Source organism: Ranitomeya variabilis, chromosome 4 (genome assembly GCF_051348905.1).
Source record: "Ranitomeya variabilis isolate aRanVar5 chromosome 4, aRanVar5.hap1, whole genome shotgun sequence".
Classification (NCBI taxonomy): domain Eukaryota; kingdom Metazoa; phylum Chordata; class Amphibia; order Anura; family Dendrobatidae; genus Ranitomeya; species Ranitomeya variabilis.
In genome coordinates, this window is record NC_135235.1 from 332,499,565 (window position 1) to 332,520,126 (window position 20,562).

At 47.6% G+C, this 20,562-nt stretch overlaps 1 protein-coding gene across 1 annotated transcript in view; it reads right to left on the bottom strand.

The window, feature by feature from the left end:
- LOC143764704 (uncharacterized) overlaps positions 1 to 4,650 on the bottom strand; it is a 124,906-nt gene extending 120,256 nt beyond the window's left edge. The window contains exon 1 of the mRNA XM_077250556.1: positions 4,400 to 4,650. The gene's annotated coding sequence lies outside the window, so the exon portion shown is untranslated. The remainder of the gene's footprint in view (positions 1 to 4,399) is intronic.
- Between the last annotated feature and the right edge of the window lie 15,912 nt (positions 4,651 to 20,562).

The following is a 20,562-nucleotide window of genomic DNA, read 5'->3' on the forward strand; positions in this document are numbered from 1 at the left end:
TCCCCACAAATATGTATTTAGCACAAAATATTGCATTTTCACACGGATAACAGGAGAAATTGCACCATAAATTTGTTGAGCAATTTCTAGCGAATACGCCGATACCCCATATGTTGGGAAATACTACTTTTAAGGCACAGTGCAAAGCTCAGAAGGGCAGAAGCGCCATATTGGAGTTCAGATTTGCTGGAATGGTTTGAGGGTGCCATGTCACATTGGCAGAGCCCCTGAGGTGCCAGAACAACAGAAACCCCCTATATGTGAGCACATTTTACAAACTACACTCCCCAGTGAATTCACCTGGAGGTGCAGTGATCATATTAACACCACATGTGCCTCACAGAATTTCATATCACTGAGCAGTGATGGTGCCATGACCCACTGAGAGAGCCCCTGAGGTGCCAGAACAGCAGAACCCCCCCCCCCATAAGTGACCCCATTTTACAAACTACATCTCAATGAATTCATCTAGTGGTGCAGTGATCATATTGACACCATGGGTGCGTCACATAATTTTATACCATTGGGCAGTGAAGACCAAATAACTACATTTTTACCACCAAAATTTTGTTTTAGCCAAAGATTTTACATTTTCACACAAGAAGTGGGTAAAATGGCCCCCCAAAAATATGTCCCACAATTTCTACTGAACGTGGCAATATCTCACATGAGGCTGTACAGTGCTACTTAGCCACACAGAGAGACTCGGGAGGAACAGTGCGCTATTTGCCTCCTGAAGGGCAGATTTTCCAAGAACAGTCTGCGGACTCCAAATACAGAGCCCCTAATTGCTAGAAGAGCAGAATCCCCCCTCAAGAGACTGCATTTGGGAAACTATATCCCCCTGGGGAATTTATCTACAGGTGTAGTGACGATTTTGACTCCATGGGTATTTTCCAGAAACAAGCAACAATTAATGTTGTTGAGCAAAAATTGCAAACAACTGCTGTAGTGACCAGTACATTGTAGTGACCAGTACGCTGTAGTGACCAATACGTTATGCCCAACCCGTGCTCCTGGAGGCATGCACCAGCAAGTTATGCGTGCTCTTGCAATATATGGTTTAGGCACACTGTGGGGCTCAGAAGGGAGGAGGGCATTTGGATTTGCTGACTTTCTTTTGGCGGGTGAGGAGCCATTTCGCTTTTCCAGAGCATTGAATTGAATTGAAGCTTTTATTGGGAACATTTTACATAACTTTTGGGATCACATTTATCTGACGTTCTATACTGAGCACTTACTTTGGGGTTTCCATCTAAATCTCTGAGTGACGTGATTCAGATGAAACCCCCGAGAGATCCATTCACTATAATGAGGCAGTAGATTTACTCTGGACTTCGTCTGGCCTCTGTTCAGTGGTGTCCTTTTCAGAAGTGAACAAAACTGTGACCGACGGCACTTTTATGCAATCCTAAAAAGACGGGCATCGTCGGATCACAGGTCCTATGGCATCCACAGTGCCTCCATCTGCCGCATTAAAGGGAATCTTCCGCCAGAGGTTCCGTCTGAATAACGTATTTCAGAGATTTACATGGAAACCCCAGTGTAAGCGCTCAGTGCAGGATAAATGTGCGCCGAGCCTTACTGCGATCTTTGGGAGGCAGAATGAAAAAATCCATAGCATGTGCAGAATTGGTTTCATTTATTTTTTACGCCGTTTCTCGTGCAGCATCAGTGATTAGGCGACTATTCTTTGGGTTGGTGCGATTACAGCGATACCAGATTTATAGTGGGTTTTTATGTTTGGCTGCTGTCACACACTAAATGACACTTTTTATTGCAAAAAAATTTTTTTGCATCACCATATTTTGAGAGCTATAATTTTTTCATATTTTGGCCGACAAAGTCATGTGAGGTCTTGTTTTTTGCAGGATGAGTTGACGTTTTTATTGGTACCATTTTCAGGCACATGACATTTTTATTGCTTTCTATTCCGATTTTTGGGAGGCAGAATGAACAAAAACCAGCTATTCAGGAATTTCTTTTGGGAATGGGGGCGTTTATACCATTCCGCATGTGGTAAAATTGATAAAGCAGTTTTATTCTTCGGGTCAGTACAATTACAGCGATACCCCATTTATATATTTTTTTTTATGTTTTAGGGCTTTTATACAATAAAAAACTATAAAATATTATTTTTGCATCGCTTCATTCTGAGAGCTATAACTTTTTTATTTTTCCGCTGATGGAGCTGTATGGCTGCTTGTTTTATGTAGGACAAGATGACATTTTCAGCAATAGCATGATTATTTATATCGGTCTTTTTGATCTGGTTTTATTCCACTTTTTGTTCGGCGGTATGATTAGAAAGCATTCTTTTTTGCCTTGTTTTTTATTTATTTTTTGATGGTGTTCACTAAAGGTATTAACTAGTGGGACAGTTTTATAGGTCGAGTCGTTGCAGACACGGCGACACCAAATATGTGTACTTTTATTGTTTATATTTTTTTAATTCAAAAATTTATTCAGAGATAAAATATCTTTTGATTTTTTTTATTATTTTAATATTTTTACAATTATTATTATTTTTTTAAATCTACTTTTTCCTATCTGTTTTACTTTGTGCCACTGTGGGACAATCATTTTTTGCAGGTTGATCGCTTCTACAGCATGGAGATGAAGCAGCATTCCCATGCCACAGAAACGGTCAGCTCTGCACTGACAGAAAAACGTGCTCATAATGCACTGGGCATGATCAGCAAGTTTGCTAGGTCTGTGACCCCGATGTAATCATGACAACAGCGGGTCACCATGGCAACGATCACACCCTGTGTCACGCCACAGGGTCTTTGATTCAAAGGCAAGAGGGGCCGTGTGCACGGTCGTAATAATCCAACCCTGGTCAAATAGGCCCAGGGCACATGGACGATTATGTCTGATGTCAGAAAGGGGTTAATGTTTGTAGTAATATATAGGGCCCATCATACTGTCTGGTTTCAGAGCTATTGATATCACCATACCTCCCAACTTTAGGGGAAGGGAAAGAGGGACAAAGTCAGCGGCGCGCATAGCGCGCCGCGGCAAATTTTAGGCCACACCCATTTCACAACTAGCCACGCCCCAACCACACCCATTTAGCACTTCTGATCACAATGTTTCGTTAACAATAATTATGAACAAAAAAATATGGCCACACACGACGCTCCATACTGTACAATGGCCATTGGCCACATTATGCTCCATACTGTATAATGGCCCCACATGATGCTGCGTACAGTATACTTGCCCCACGTGATGGTCCACTCTGACATCACATGTCCCATGACGTCATGACTGCCCCCCCCCCCCCGTGCTCTGACGTCACCCCCTGTACCGTGGCTTTGGCCGTGATGAGCAGCGCGTCCTGGTTGATGCAGGACACATCAGGGGAACTCTTCATGATCACTCGGAGAGGCAAAGACACCAGCCGGGTCTCATTCACCGCCATGTCTGCTAGTGGGAGCGAGAACAATAAAGTTTCCCGCATTCAAAACAATAAAGACAACGTGCAAAAGGCAGAAACTACATCTCCCACGAGGCTTTGCGGCGGCAGGTACAGCTGGGCACAGTCACTAGCCGCCCAGGCGCGCTTATAGAGGCCAAGCCGGGTGCAGACCTGCATTCACCACTGACACAAACGGTAAGTAGCAGCGGCCGGAGAGTCAGACAGCGCTGCTCTATCAGCCATCACCGCTTGGCATCACGGGAGTTGTAGTTCTTCCTGTACAGGCTGCCGGCTGCTTATGTGGGTAGCGTCTAGAATGGGGTGGCTCCTGTGAGGGGATGATGTCACCCGGGAGGGCGGGGCCTCCTCCATCCGGGGACATGATGATAGCAGGCGGCAGCGCGGGGCTGAGGCGGCCGGAGGCTGCGGCCACAATGGCGGTGGTTGTTTTCCGAGGGTCTCACCGCAGGCTCCAGTCACACGGCTCATGACGAGAATGGAGTTGCTGTAGTGAGGTCCTCAAATCCCCCTCCATTCTAGTCCCCTCCTAGTGACGGAGCGGAGGGGCCACAATGAGGGCAGGGAACGGAACGAACAGCGGGTACTAATCGGGCTCTCTCTACGTCCCGGAAGTGGGCGGGGCTTCACCGGCGGCCGCAAATTCGGGATTTTAAATGCCCGAAGCGGGACAGCGGGACCCCGGTGCCAAAGCGGGACTGTCACGCTGAAATCGGGACGGTTGGGAGGTATGTATCACTCATGTAATGTAAGAAGTGGAATCTTTGGCATTGTACTCTGCCTATAGTCCTCTGCTGTATCTGTGCATCATGAATCATGGTATGTGTTTAAAGGGCACCTGTCACCCCATTTTTTCCGTATGAGATAAAAATACCGTTAAATAGGGCCTGAGCTGTGCATTACAACAGTGTATTTTGTGGACCCCGATTCCCCACCTATGCTGCCAAAATACGTTACCAAAGTAGCCGTTTTCGCCTGTCAATCAGGCTGGTCTGGTCAAAAGGGCGTGGTGTCTTCCCCCAGATCTTGCTTAGTTTTCCGTTGGTGGCGTAGTGGTGTGCGCATGTCCAAGGTCCCGAATCCACTGCACAGGGGAGTGAAAAGAGCGCGATGTGTGCTATTTCATTGGTGACAGGTGCCCTTTAAAGGGGCCACTGAGACTCTTTCGCCCGAGGCTCATGAAAACCTGGAGCCGACCCCGACAGAATCTCAAGCACCTACCTCCACCTGCAGAGCCGCACACCACATATACGGCTGTTCTCTGCGCACAGGACCTGTAATGAGGTCACAGGAGGGGAGGAGTCAGGAGTCACATGATCGGGGCCTCAGTGTATGCAGGACTCTGCTGTGCTGGTTGTCATGGTGCTGGATGAGGGGAAGTTTATGTGTGGGGTCAGGAGGGGTTTACAGTGTGGATCAGAGGTGTATCTAGCTATTCCTGCACCCGGAGCAAAGGATCAGTTTGCCCCCTCAGATTTCTGCTCCCATAATGTTCTGTTTTCTGCCCCATAATGTGCTCAGATTTCTTCTGCCTGTCACGATTCACACCGTGACTGTCAAGATCCCTTAGCCGCGGCCAGCAGTTTGTCACGAAATCCACAGGGATTCCTGACCACTGCCACCAATATGTCACGGATTGGGGTGACTTTAGACCAACAGACGGCTATCACATGTGCAGGGGGCTTATCCTAGTTATCCCTCCACTGCCACAATGTGATGAAAAAAAACACACACACGGCTATTGACCTCTTAGTTTACAGCAGGGGCTTATTTTAGGTATCCCACTGCTCTTCAATATACCATGAACTGCCGGGATTTGTGTATATCCCGCTTACAGTTCCACTTAACACTTTGAAGCTCTCTGACGCCCCCCTTTCTCTCAGGTCAGATTAGGTACTGCACCTAGGGTAATTAGTCGCCAGAAAGACTGCCTGCTTTGTACTGGCTATTGGGCACGCTGCAGCGACGCGATAAACTACTCCCGCTCAGGCAGGAACAATAACACTGGTCAACAGCATTTTTGGTGCCAAAGATATTTCATCGAATTTAGGGTATTTTTGGGGTGCTGATTCTGAATATGTCATCAGTTTTGCCAGATTGGCTCAAGTTTTTGAGATTTTTGGTATCTTATTTATAGCACTTGTTGGTAAATGCGACGCATCATCTCATTAATTTCTTTGGATTAGTACTTGAACTGAGCAGTTCTCAATATAGTTTTGTGTTAATTAGTGTTCTAAAAGTTTGTTCATAGCTTGATTTTTGCACTAACTTTATGTTGTTGTCTGTTTTCCAGTGAAAAGCATGAACTCATCAAGAAGAAGTTGTCTTAACGATCCAGACTCATTCTGTTACATTTGTGGTGAATACACACTGCCAAAACATAGAAGAAACATAACAGACTTCGTAAAAAAAGTGTATTTTGCCTATTTTGGGGTTATGCTTGGGGACCAAGACAAGTTTTGGGCACCACACATAGTGTGCAAAGCATGTATCGAATTATTACGAAAATGGAGCAAAGGACAAAGAAAAAGCTTCAAATTTGGTGTTCCAATGGTGTGGAGAGAGCCAAAAAATCATCATGATGACTGTTATTTATGGTAAACACAGGTACAGGCACATCTTCACAATGAGGGACAGGCCTTCTTGCAGATTCCATGTTACTCCCATTTTCGTTTCTTATGCTTATTGAATCCTTGCACTTGCACTGCACAGAAATAACAGTCATCATGATGATTTTTTGGCTCTCTCCACACCATTGGAACACCAAATTTGAAGCTTTTTCTTTGTCCTTTGCTCCATTTTCGTAATAATGCGATACATGCTTTGCACACTATGTGTGGTGCCCAAAACTTGTCTTGGTCCCCAAGAATAACCCCAAAATAGGCAAAATACACTTTTTTTACGAAGTCTGTTATGTTTCTTCTATGTTTTGGCAGTGTGTATTCACCACAAATGTAACAGAATGAGTCTGGATCGTTAAGACAACTTCTTCTTGATGAGTTCATGCTTTTCACTGGAAAACAGACAACAACATAAAGTTAGTGCAAAAATCAAGCTATGAACAAACTTTTAGAACTCTAATTAACACAAAACTATATTGAGAACTGCTCAGTTCAAGTACTAATCCAAAGAAATTAATGAGATGATGCGTCGCATTTACCAACAAGTGCTATAAATAAGATACCAAAAATGTCAAAAACTTGAGCCAATCTGGCAAAACTGATAGCATATTCAGAATCAGCACCCCAAAAATACCCCAAATTCATTAAAATATTTTGGACACCAGAAAAAATTTTTTTTTTTGTTGACCTGTGTAATTATCAAGCCGCAGTCGCTACAGTGACACCCAAAGGCCTGCACAGTACACGGTATCACTGCCACCAGCTTCGATTAAACGGGTCCGAAGCTAACCCAAAACAGTAGCGTAATTTCCCTTCAAGAGACAGGGTACGTTTTTAGAGCATGGAGAAAGAACTGGCATGAAATAATATACCCCACAAAATGTAGGCAGTGCTTTATCAAAATATTTTACAAAGCTGTTACAAATGAGACAATTGCAACTATGTACAAGGTAATTATAAAAAAAACAGGGAATAACATGAGAAATAACACTTACAGTTGTTCAAAGCATTGCAGGCAACAGGCTAGGGGGACTTTCCATCTATCCCAGTGCATCAGGGCATGCACTCTGGGCTCTTCAGGTAAAAACTCAAATCTCACACTCTTGGACGCCGGCCAGCACTTAAAACCTACAGCCTGTGACCTCACAGAAAGGGCTGGCTTTTCCAAACCCTCCTCCATCTTCGGTTTCACTAACTGGGCATTAAATATATCTGATGCCCGTAACTTCGCTACAGAACATGTCATAAACGTACCATACCCAGCATTCATCTCGTATTATCGTGGGCATTCCAATGAGATCAAATATGCCCTGTCTGGGATACATATTTACAGAGAAATCCGTACTTCTTCACCAGATGGAGTTAGACGCCCGTGTTTAGAGTGGTGGGTAGGTCCACCGAGTGGAAGTAAGAATATGTAGTTTCGTGCTCTTAGCTTAGATGGTTTGCTTAATATCTTACAAAAACCAAACAAAGAACTTTCATGGATTCTAGAAGTTTCTCATCCAGTTAAAGCTGGTCACTTTCCACTACAGGAAATGCCGGTCGTAAATACCTTGGCTCTCATAACCCCCACACTCTCTGAGAAGGAAAGTCAGGAACTTGCAGCTACGAGCTGTTGCTGAATCACTCCAAGGAGGGGGGCTTAGCCCACAGCATGCTAGCAAGAGAACTAAACTTATGATATTTCATACCATCGTGACACTGCCCCATAATGTCCTGATTTCTGCCCCCATCCCCTCCCTTCCCGGGTGCAGTTGCATGTGGTGGAGAAATCTGAGGAACACAGTAGTATACAGCACTGCCCACATAGTAGTATACAGCACAGCCTGCTTAGTAGTATATAGCACAGTCCGCATAGTAGTATACAGCACCCCCCACACAGTAGTATACAGCACCACCCACACAGTAGTATACAGCACAGCCCACGTAGCAGTATACAGTACAGCCCACATAGTAGTTTATAGCACAGCCCAAATAGTAGTATACAGCACTGCCCACATAGTAGTATACAGCACAGCCCACACAGTAGTATATAGCACAGCCCACACAGTAGTATATAGCACAGCCCACACATTAGTATACAGCACAGCCCACATAGTAGTATTTAGCACAGCCCACACAGTAGTATACAGCACTGCCCACATAGTAGTATACAGCACAGCCCACATAGTAGTATACTGCACAGCCCACATTGTAGTATACAGCACAGCCCACATAGCAGTATACAGCACAGCCCACATAGCAGTATACAGCACAGCCCACGTAGCAGTATACAGCACAGCCTGTTATGACCCCAATGGCAGAGGGTCTCAAAAGTACATACCAAGTCTGCAAACACAAAAAACCAGCTCATAGGGCAGTGGTAACTGGGCTGACCATATATCTAATCCTAGCACCACAAATAGCAGCAGCCGGGGAACGTGCCTACGTTGGTTCTAGACGTCTCGCGCCAGCCGGAGAACTAACTAACCCTAGAAGGGAAAAGATAGACCTTTCTTGCCTCCAGAGAAAAGACCCCAAAAGTTGGATACAAGCCCCCAACAAATAATAACGGTGAGGTAAGGAGAAAAGACAAACGTAAGAATGAACTAGATATTTAGCAAAGAGAGGCCCACTGACTAATAGCAGAATATAGTAAGATGACTTATATGGTCAGCAAAAACCCTATCAAAATTTCCACGCTGGATATTCAAGAACCCCCGAACCGTCTAACGGCCCGGGGGGAGAACACCAGCCCCCTAGAGCTTCCAGCAAAATCAGGAATCACATTTAGTACAAGCTGGACAAAAAATAAGAGCAAAGTAAAAAACCAAAGAACAAGGAAGCAGGACTTAGCTTAATTTTGCAAGATCCAAGACCAGCAGACAGGAGCAAACAGAAAGGAACTGATTACAACGATGCCAGGCACTGGACTGAGAAACCAGGAAGTTTATATAGCAACACCCCTGGACTAACGACCCAGGTGGGTGCCAAACTGAGGAAAGACAATCCCAGAGTCATATCACTAGTGACCACAAGAGGGAGCCAAAAAAGTCTAATACACAACAACAGCCCACATAGCAGTATACAGCACAGCCCACGTAGCAGTATACAGTACAGCCCATATAGTAGTATATAGCACAGCCCTCATAGTAGTATAAAGCACAGCCCACACAGTAGTATACAGCACAGCCCACACAGTAGTATATAGCACAGCCCACACAGCAGTATACATCACAGCCCACGTAGCACTATACAGTACAGGCCACATAGCAGTATACAGTACAGCCCACATAATAGTATATAGCACAGCCCACATAGTAGTATATAGCACAGCCCACACAGTAGTATACAGCACTGCCCACATAGCAGTATACAGCAGAGCCCACACAGTATTATACAGCACAGCCCACATAGTATTATATAGCACAGCCTACACAGTAGTACACAGCACTGCCCACATAGTAGTATACAGCACAGCCCGCATAATAGTATACAGCACAGCCCACATAGTAGTATACAGCACAGCCCGCATAATAGTATACAGCACAGCCCACACAGTAGTATACAGCACTGCCCACATAGTAGTATACAGCACAGCCCACACAGTAGTATACAGCACTGCCCACATAGAAGTATATAGCACAGCCCACACAGTAGTATACAGCACAGCCCACATAGTAGTATACATCACAGCCCACACAGTAGTATATAGCACAGCCCACGCAGTAGTATACAGCACAGCCCACATAGTAGCATACAGCACAGCCCGCATAGTAGTATACAGCACAGCCCACACAGTAGTATACAGCACAGCCCACGTAATAGTGTAAAGCACAGCCCACACAGTAGTTTACAGCACAGCCCACACAGTAGTATACAGCACTGCCCACATAGTAGTATATAGCACAGCCCACATAGTAGTGTACAGCACAGCCCAGACAGTAGTATACAGCACAGCCCACGTAGCAGTATACAGCACAGCCCACACAGTAGTATATAGCACAGCCCGCATAGTAGTATACAGCACATCCCGCATAGTAGTATACAGCACAGCCCACACAGTAACATACAACACTGCCCACACAGTAGTATACAGCACTGCCCACACAGTAGTATATAGCACAGCTCACACAGTAGTATACAGCACAGCCCACGTAGCAGTATACAGTACAGCCCACATAGTAGTATATAGCACAGCCCACATAGTAGTATATAGCACAGCCCACACAGTAGTATACAGCACTGCCCACACAGCAGTATACAGCACAGCCCACACAGTAGTATACAGCACAGCCCACATAGTAGTATATAGTACAGCCTACACAGTAGTACACAGCACAGCCCACATAGTAGTATACAGCACAGCCCGCATAATAGTATACAGCACAGCCCGCATAGTAGCATACAGCACAGCCCGCATAATAGTATACAGCACTGCCCACACAGTAGTATACAGCACAGCCCACACAGTAGTATAAAGCACAGCCCATATAGTAGTATATAGCACAGCCCACACAGTAGTATACAGCACTGCCCACATAGCAGTATACAGCACAGCCCACACAGTAGTATACAGCACAGCCCACACAGTAGTACACAGCACAGCCCACGTAGCAGTATACAGTACAGCCCACATAGTCGTACATAGCACAGCCCACATAGTAGTATATAGCACAGCCCACACAGTAGTATACAGCACTGCCCACATAGCAGTATACAGTACTGCCCACACAGTAGTATATAGCACTGCCCACACAGTAGTATATAGCACAGCCCACACAGTAGTATACAGCACAGCCCATGTAGCACTATACAGTACAGGCCACACAGCAGTATACAGTACAGCCCACATAATAGTATATAGCACAGCCACATAGTAGTATATAGCACAGCCCACATAGTAGTATATAGCACAGCCCACACAGTAGTATACAGCACTGCCCACATAGCAGTATACAGCAGAGCCCACACAGTAGTATACAGCACAGCCCACATAGTATTATATAGCACAGCCTACACAGTGGTACACAGCACCGCCCACATAGTAGTATACAGCACAGCCCGCATAATAGTATACAGCACAGCCCACATAGTAGTATACAGCACAGCCCGCATAATAGTATACAGCACAGCCCACACAGTAGTATACAGCACTGCCCACATAGTAGTATACAGCACAGCCCACACAGTAGTATACAGCACTGCCCACATAGAAGTATATAGCACAGCCCACACAGTAGTATACAGCACAGCCCACATAGTAGTATACATCACAGCCCACACAGTAGTATATAGCACAGCCCACGCAGTAGTATACAGCACAGCCCACATAGTAGCATACAGCACAGCCCGCATAGTAGTATACAGCACAGCCCACATAGTAGTATACAGCACAGCCCGCATAGTAGTATACAGCACAGCCCACACAGTAGTATACAGCACAGCCCACGTAATAGTGTACAGCACAGCCCACACAGTAGTTTACAGCACAGCCCACACAGTAGTATACAGCACTGCCCACATAGTAGTATATAGCACAGCCCACATAGTAGTGTACAGCACAGCCCACACAGTAGTATACAGCACAGCCCACGTAGCAGTATACAGCACAGCCCACACAGTAGTATATAGCACAGCCCGCATAGTAGTATACAGCACAGCCCGCATAGTAGTATACAGCACAGCCCACACAGTAACATACAACACTGCCCACACAGTAGTATACAGCACTGCCCACACAGTAGTATATAGCACAGCTCACACAGTAGTATACAGCACAGCCCACGTAGCAGTATACAGTACAGCCCACATAGTAGTATATAGCACAGCCCACATAGTAGTATATAGCACAGCCCACACAGTAGTATACAGCACTGCCCACACAGCAGTATACAGCACAGCCCACACAGTAGTATACAGCACAGCCCACATAGTAGTATATAGTACAGCCTACACAGTAGTACACAGCACAGCCCACATAGTAGTATACAGCACAGCCCGCATAATAGTATACAGCACAGCCCGCATAGTAGCATACAGCACAGCCCGCATAATAGTATACAGCACAGCCCACACAGTAGTATACAGCACAGCCCACACAGTAGTATAAAGCACAGCCCATATAGTAGTATATAGCACAGCCCACACAGTAGTATACAGCACTGCCCACATAGCAGTATACAGCACAGCCCACACAGTAGTATACAGCACAGCCCACACAGTAGTACACAGCACAGCCCACGTAGCAGTATACAGTACAGCCCACATAGTCGTACATAGCACAGCCCACATAGTAGTATATAGCACAGCCCACACAGTAGTATACAGCACAGCCCACACAGTAGTACACAGCACAGCCCACGTAGCAGTATACAGTACAGCCCACATAGTCGTACATAGCACTGCCCACATAGCAGTATACAGCACAGCCCACACAGTAGTATACAGCACAGCCCACAAAGTAGTATATAGCACATCCTACACAGTAGTACACAGCACAGCCCGCATAAGAGTATACAGCACAGCCCGCATAGTAGTATACAGCGCAGCCCGCATAATAGTATACAGCACAGCCCACACAGTATACAGCACTGCCCACATAGTAGTATACAGCACAGCCCACACAGTAGTATACAGCACTGCCCACATAGTAGTATAGAGCACAGCCCACACAGTAGTATACAGCACAGCCCACACAGTAATATACAGCACAGCCCACATAATAGTATACAGCACAGCCCACACAGTAGTATACAGCACTGCCCACATAGTAGTATACAGCACAACCCACACAGTAGTATAAAGCACAGCCCACACAGTAGTATACAGCACAGCCCACATAGCAGTATACAGCACAGCCCACATAATAGTATACAGCACAGCCCACACAGTAATATACAGCACAGCCCACATAATAGTATACAGCACAGCCAACACAGTAATATACAGCACAGCCCACACAGTAGTATACAGCACTGCCCACATAGTAGTATATAGCACAGCCCACATAGTAGTGTACAGCACAGTCCACACAGTAGTATACAGCACAGCCCATGTAGCAGTATACAGCACAGCCCACACAGTAGTATACAGCACTGCCCACATAGCAGTATACAGCAAAGCCCACATAGTAGTATACAGCTCTGCCCACATAGTAGTATACAGCACAGCCCGCATAGTAGTATACAGCACAGCCCGCATAGTAGTATATAGCACAGCCCACATAGTAATATACAGCACAGCCCGAAGAGTAGTATACAGCACAGCCCACACAGTAGTATACAGCACTGCCCACACAGTAGTATACAGCACTGCCCACACAGTAGTATACAGCACAGCCCGCATCTCTCCTTCTGGCAGTTCGGTGTCTTCAGTTCCAGCCTCCATTACCCAGCCGTCTGGAGCTGGAGCACTTACCACAAACAGCAAGGCTGCCTGTGAAGAGGCGGCAAGTGACGTCAGCAGCATGATCATGTGACCTGACCACGCTGCTGGCGCTTAACTGATGCGGAAGTGCCAGCGGCGGTCAGGGTCTGAAGACGCTAGTACATCCTTGGGAACCGACGAGCAGCACTTTCTCTGAGCCGGAAGAATCTCAGTGTGGGGGCGGCAGAATTCCGCCAACCGGGAGCCTCCTCCTTGGACCGCCGCATCAGGCGACCTGCTGGTGCCCCCGTCGGCTGTGCCCAGGGCACATGCCCCAGCTGCCCCCCTGGATACGCCACTGGTGTGGATGTAGCAGAGCCGTGTGCGTACGAGGTGTATGGAGTGAAGCCATGAGTGTATGAGGTGTACAGAGCGGAGCCGTGTGTGTACGAGGTGTATGGAGTGAAGCCGTGTGTGTACAAGGTATACGGAGCAGAGCAGTGGGTGTACGAGGTGTACGGAGCGGAGTCGTACGTGTGTACGAGGTGTACTGAGGGGAGCCATGTGTGTACGAGGTGTATGGAGTGAAGCCGTGTGTATATGAGGTGTACGGAGTGGAGCTGTGTGTGTACGAGGTGTATGGAGTAAAGCCGTGTGTGTACAAGGTGTACGGAGCGTTGCCGTGTGTGTACGAGGTGTACGAAGAAGAGCAGTGGGTGTAAGAGGTGTACGGAGCGGACTCGTACGTGAGTACGAGGTGTACGGAGCGGAGCCATGTGTGTATGAGGTGTACGGAGTGAAGCCGTGTGTGTACGAGGTGAAAGGAGCGGAGCCGTGTGTGTACGAGGTGTATGGATTGAAGCCGTGTGTGTACGAGGTGTACGGAGCAGAGCAGAGCAGAGGGTTACGAGGTGTACGGAGCGGACTCATACATGAGTACGAGGTGTACGGAGCGGAGCCATGTGTGTACGAGGTGTACGGAGTGAAGCCGTGTGTGCACGAGGTGAACGGAGCGGAGCCGTGTGTGTACGAGGTGTATGGATTGAAGCCGTGTGTGTACGAGGTGTACAGAGCAGAGCAGAGGGTGTACGAGGTGTACGGAGCGGAGTAGTACGTGTGTACGAGGTGTATGGAGTGAAGCCATGTGTGTACGATGTGTATGGAGTGAAGTCGTGTGTGTACGAGGTGTATGTAGCTGAGTCGTGTGTGTATGAGGTGTATGGAGCAGAGCAGTGGGTGTATGAGGCGTACCATGTGGAGCCGTATGTGTGTACGAGGTGTAGGGTGCAGAGCCGTGCATATATGAGGTGTGTGGAGTGGTGCCTTGTCTACGGGGTGTACGGAGCGGAGCCTTGTGTGTACAAAGCTGTGTTATGTGCAGAGCCCTTTGTGCATGGACCCCAGTGTGTACGCTGTATACACCCATATACCCTCAGCTTCGGTCACAGACCCCTCTGTGTACGGACCCCTGTATGTATGCTGTATATGCAGCGCCCCAGAGACCTGGTCGTTGCAGTAACATCGCTCCGCCCCTAAGGGGAGGGATGGTACGTCTGATGGCACTGAAGGCGTTCACCTGACCAGGTATCACAGACACGAATACACTTCATAGTCTGGCCTCCAGGGGGAGCAAAGGGCACTATGTATTAGGCCACTCCTCACAATCTGGTAAAACTGGGGGTTAGATAGGAAGTTAGACAGAAAGCTGACTGGGTTGGAACCAGGCAACATCCTGTGGCAGAGGGTGTTGCAGGGGAAGATTCAGGGGGGTCCCTGTCAGAGGTGGGATCCTGACAGAGGCCTAGCGAATAGAAAGAACGTTACGGGACCGCGCCTGCACTTCATTGCGGCGGTACCCCAAGAAAGGACAAGAAGCGAGGTTTATTGTGAAGAGTGAGAAACGAGATCAACGCAACAAGGAGAAAACACCAGTAGGAGTCGTGCTGTAAGATCGAGGCAACATCCTACTGAGGCGCATAGCCGGTGGCCGGAAATGCAGAGGAAGTACTGGCTCCAAGCCTTACTTCAAACCAACGGCAGGACAGTCAGTTATAGGCGGGCTGTCTCACCTAAATCACCTAAGCAGACATAGGGGGCAACAGTGGGAGAGGGGCGACTCTAGGGTCCCGGAAGAACTCCAGGCCTACCCGTCATACGGGTGCGTCCTAGCCATATCATCTGGGGGACGGAGAAGAACATCAGAATCAGTTGTGAGGGAACATCAGAAACAGACACAACAGTTGTGAGGACTATCCCGTGGTGCTCATCAGGAAAGGACTACAACACACAAGCGCTAGAAGGAAGGCACAGATTTCCACCTGGAGAGGGAACTCTGGAGGTGCCATCGGACCGGCCGGTCTCAGACAGCCCTGTTAACCGTACTCTGGATTGAGGATCCTGAAGCCTTCAGTAAAGAGGTAAAGAGACTGCAACCCTGTGTCCTTGTTATTCATCGCACCCTGCACCACACATCATCACTCTCAACTTTTACTGAACGCCCCTTAGCAGGGTCACGGACCGGGTCTAGCCACCGTGACAATCCCAGAACCGAGACAGAGAGGCCCGGTCCCGGGTACCCCTCGGCCCTGCGACAGTGGGGGCGCTCCAACTTGGCGTCACGAACAGGATCTACTTAAGCCTGAAGAATCAGGTCATGTGTGCCTTGGAACTGTGATTTATTGTGCTTGAACTGTGACTTATTGCAAAGACTGCGGATTGCCACCTGCCGCCAGAAGTTCCCGCCAAAACCGCCACCATTACAGTGCCACGAGGAGCGCAGGAGAAGAAGAAGGGCGTGGAAGTGGGCGTGAACAAGCTGAAGAGCGCGAAAGACAATGGCCGCCCAGTCTAAATATTTCGGCCCTTTGAGGACGTGTCCGTCAGCAGCCGAGACCCGCCTCCTGATCCTCAATGGTGGGCAGAGACAAAGAAAGCGAAACCGCCCACGAAGGAGAGAGCGGGAAAAGGACGAGGAAGAAGAAGCGAACCACGTGGAAGACGCCATGGCGAGCTGCCCAGAACCGGAGCGTGGGGTCGGAGCAGGGGACTCCCCCAGCTACCCGGAGGGACACAGTGACCGGGCCTCCACTGCTGATACTGACTTCCCGCAGGCCAGAGTGGATGAGCTCAGCGACCAACTCCGGCGGACACAGCTGAGCACTGAGGCCGGGTGGAAGAAGACCTTCAATCGGGAGCCTCAGCAGACGTCTGTCGGCAGCCTCGTCTGGTCCGGAGCAGGAAAGAAGTTCCAGCGCTCCGAAGCCAGAAAGCAAGGCCCTGTCGGAAAGCGAGATGCTGCAAACGGAGATGACAACGCCGCAGTGCAAGGCCCTGCAACCAGCGTTCCAGATCCCAGCGGGGACGGAGCAGATCGGCACCGGAGGGACCGCATCTGAAGCAGGTATGAAGAAGGACCCTGCCTCGCCAGCAGAGGACCTGCTGATAGGCCCCGTCGCGGTGCCCCCTCTCCCTGGGACCTATAGACTCCGGCGCCTTACACCCTGGGATCGGGCCACGGGTATGGAGCACTTCTTGAAGGCCCCGATCTCGCCGATCACCTGGCCGAGCGAGGTCTATGCGGAGCTACGGCCGCCAGAGCGAGAGTAAACCTCGATGCCATGGATATGTAAATAGTTAACTGTTTGTTTCCCTGCTTTTTGCTGCTTTAAACCAGACTAGGGTTATTCTTAAAGGGGTCCCTTCGTTTACCCGGGATCCCTATTGCTTTTAGTTTTTGCTTTTATTTTCCTTTTTGCTCCCTGTTCACCCATGTTATAAAGACTACCGAATCATGGACGGTGAATGGTTCACAAACTGTTTTGTAAATAATACTATTAACCACCGCGCTAAACCGAAACTGGAATATCAATGTACTTACTTTTGATATGGCTATTACTATGTTGTCTGGGGTCCCTTGTGAGTGAAGGGTTACACCTGGTTACAGTGGTTTGCTGAAAGGTAAAGTGTGCAGCAGAGTGATATATTATTTGATTTGGACCTTACAAAAAAAAAGGTGTTGGTTACAAACACTTACTCTTTTTATGAGGCTGTATAGGTTGCACCTGTGGTGTTTCAATGTGGGGTTAATAGTTTATCTTTCCACAGTGTAGTGAACCGATACTGGAAGGCAAAGTGTGTAAATCCTTCCAGGTGAATAAGCGCCAGTGTATATACGTTTTTATTCTTGTTTTGTAAATAGTTCGCACCTTATTAAAGGTGCCCCCTACTGGTTTTACAAGAAAAAGAACCCTTTGCGAAGAAATTGTTCCTGGAGACAGTGCAGGAGTCCCTGCTGCAAACGAACTCGCAATTTGAGAAATTGCACTACCTCAAAGAAACTTGAGCCCCTCTTAAAGGGAATGTTCACATGTTGCACTTAAGAATAGTGTTACTTTAAGATAGTTAAATAGTAATGATGTCTACATAAAAGAGTATGTAGTTATTTAAATGTTTGATAATGTTGTTAGAGATTGAGGACAAGGAAGTGAACCCGTACGGGGTTAGGTAGTGAGTCCTCCTAGGAGCCATACAGAGATGGCTCAGTGATCTGAGAGAAGGTTGATAAGTTCTATACTGTGTATAGCAGAAGAAAGGCAGTAGGCCCAGACGAGGAACTAGGCGGTCCTGCAAAAGAGTGAGAGGCAGTAGGCCTGGGCAAATAGACAGGCGGTCCTGTGAATGTAAAGTTGGAAAATGAAGGAAAGTTGATTAGCATTATAGTGTTTTATAAGTAATTCTTTAGTGGGTTCAGCTTATACGCCCTTAAAGAAAAAGTTAGTCTTATAGTAAGCCTTTAGTGGATTCAGCTCATACGTCCTTGGAGGCAAAGTTAAATTATTGTTCAGAATTTGCACTTAGTAGAATACCCGGTTGGGTAATAGAAGTTATTTATAGACTGTTATTTAAAATATTTAACCATGTTTGTAATGTTTAAGAGTCCTCACCTCCCATAAAGGGAAGCACTGTTCTTATTACTTATTACTTGTTATTGCATTTCAAAATTGTATGTCTTTTTGCTGACATGTATTGTTGTTTTCTTCCCAGTCCGGGAGTACTGGATTTAACCGGGGGGGAGTGCAGCGCCCCAGAGGCCTGGTCGTTGCAGTAATACAGTAATATCGCTCCGCCGCTAAGGGGAGGGATGGTACGTCTGATGGCACTGAAGGAGTTCACCTGACCAGGTATCACAGACACCAATACAATTCATAGTCTGGCCTCCAGGGGGAGCAAAGGGCACTATGTATTAGGCCACTCCTCACAATCTGGTAAAACTGGAGGTTAGATAGGAAGTTAGACAGAAAGCTGACTTGGTTGGAACCAGGCAACATCCTGTGGCAGAGGGTGTTGCAGGGGAAGATTCAGGGGGGTCCCTGTTAGGGGTGGGATCCTGACAGAGGCCTAGCGAACAGAAAGAACGTTACGGGACCGCGCCTGCACTTCATTGCGGCGGTACCCCAAGAAAGGACAAGAAGCGAGGTTTATTGTGAAGAGTGAGAAACGAGATCAACGCAACAAGGTGAAAACACCAGTAGCAGTCGTGCTGTAAGATCTAGGCAACATCCTACTGAGGCGCGTAGCCGGTGGCCGGAAACGCCGAGGAAGTACTGGCTCCAAGCCTTACTTCAAACCAACGGCAGGACAGTCAGTTATAGGCGGGCTGTCTCACCTAAATCACCTAAGCAGACATAGGGGGCAACAGTGGGAGAGGGGCGACTCTAGGGTCCCGGAAGAACTCCAGGCCTACCCGTCATACGGGTGCGTCCTAGCCATACCATCTGGGGGACGGAGAAGAACATCAGAATCAGTTGTGAGGGAACATCAGAAACAGACACAACAGTTGTGAGGACTATCCCGTGGTGCTCAGCAGGGAAGGACTACAACACACAAGTGCTAGAAGGAAGGCACAGATTTCCATCTGGAAAGGGAACTCTGGAGGTGCCATCGGACCGGCCGGTCTCAGACAGCCCTGTTAACCGTACTCTGGATTGAGGATCCTGAAGCCTTCAGTAAAGAGGTAAAGAGACTGCAACCCTGTGTCCTCGTTATTCATCGCACCCTGCACCACACATCATCACTCTCAACTTTTACTGGACGCCCCTTAGCAGGGTCACGGACCGGGTCTAGCCACCGTGACAATCCCAGAACCGAGACAGAGAGGCCCGGTACTGGGTACCCCTCGGCCCTGCGACAGTGGGGGCGCTCCATATACACCCGCATACCCCAGCTTCAGTCGCAGACCCTCTGAGTACGCTGTAAACACCACTATACCCCCAGCATTAGGTGGCAGACCCTGTGTGTACGGACCCATCTGTGTGCGCTGTATACACCCGTATACCCCCAGCTTTGGTTGTAGACCCTTCTCTGTACGCTGACCGGCAACCATGACGCTATGGGAGGGTTCTTTTGCGCAATTATTTCCGGCCCGGTGGCTATAAAAACCGAATCCGTGAGTACATTATTTTACCCCTTGAGAAAGGCATCAGCCGAAATGAGCGTTGGGGTGGGCAGGAACTGGGTGCACATCTACCCACACGTCTAACTTACGGGTATGTACCCTATATGTATATGTGAGTACCTTTGACACTCCTCTGTCTGCAATATATGTTAAATATTTGGTTGCACTACTTATATACATGATAAATTAATACTGTGAACATCATGAATAATGGATATTAGGATGTGTACCCACTTTTGCCCTGTTTTTTCGTGCTGAGGATATCATGGGGGATCCTCTCTCTGCCGTTTTTCACCTGCTATTTTCAATAAAGTTCTTTTTGTGACTTGCATACAATTGGACGTATGACTGCTTTTCTATTGGTTTTTGTTGGTTATAATTAATTTGCAGTTTGTCTGTTATGGTCCGGTCCAGGAGTATTACTCTCTATCACAGTGTTAACTATTGTGACTACCTGTATACATTTGACTGGTATGTTTTCTATTAAATACTTTTGGTTAATTCTATTTGCTGTGTTATGCACAGGTCTTCTGGAAGACAAAATGGACTATAGGGCCAAAGAAAAGGTTTGGCTCGATCAGGTGGATCAGGTGTTGAATGGCGGTGGGATGGATGCACAACTACCAGTGGAATCTATATGGCATGATAAATTACAGTCTATTAAGTTGAAGCTATTGAGACGTTCACGACTCTGG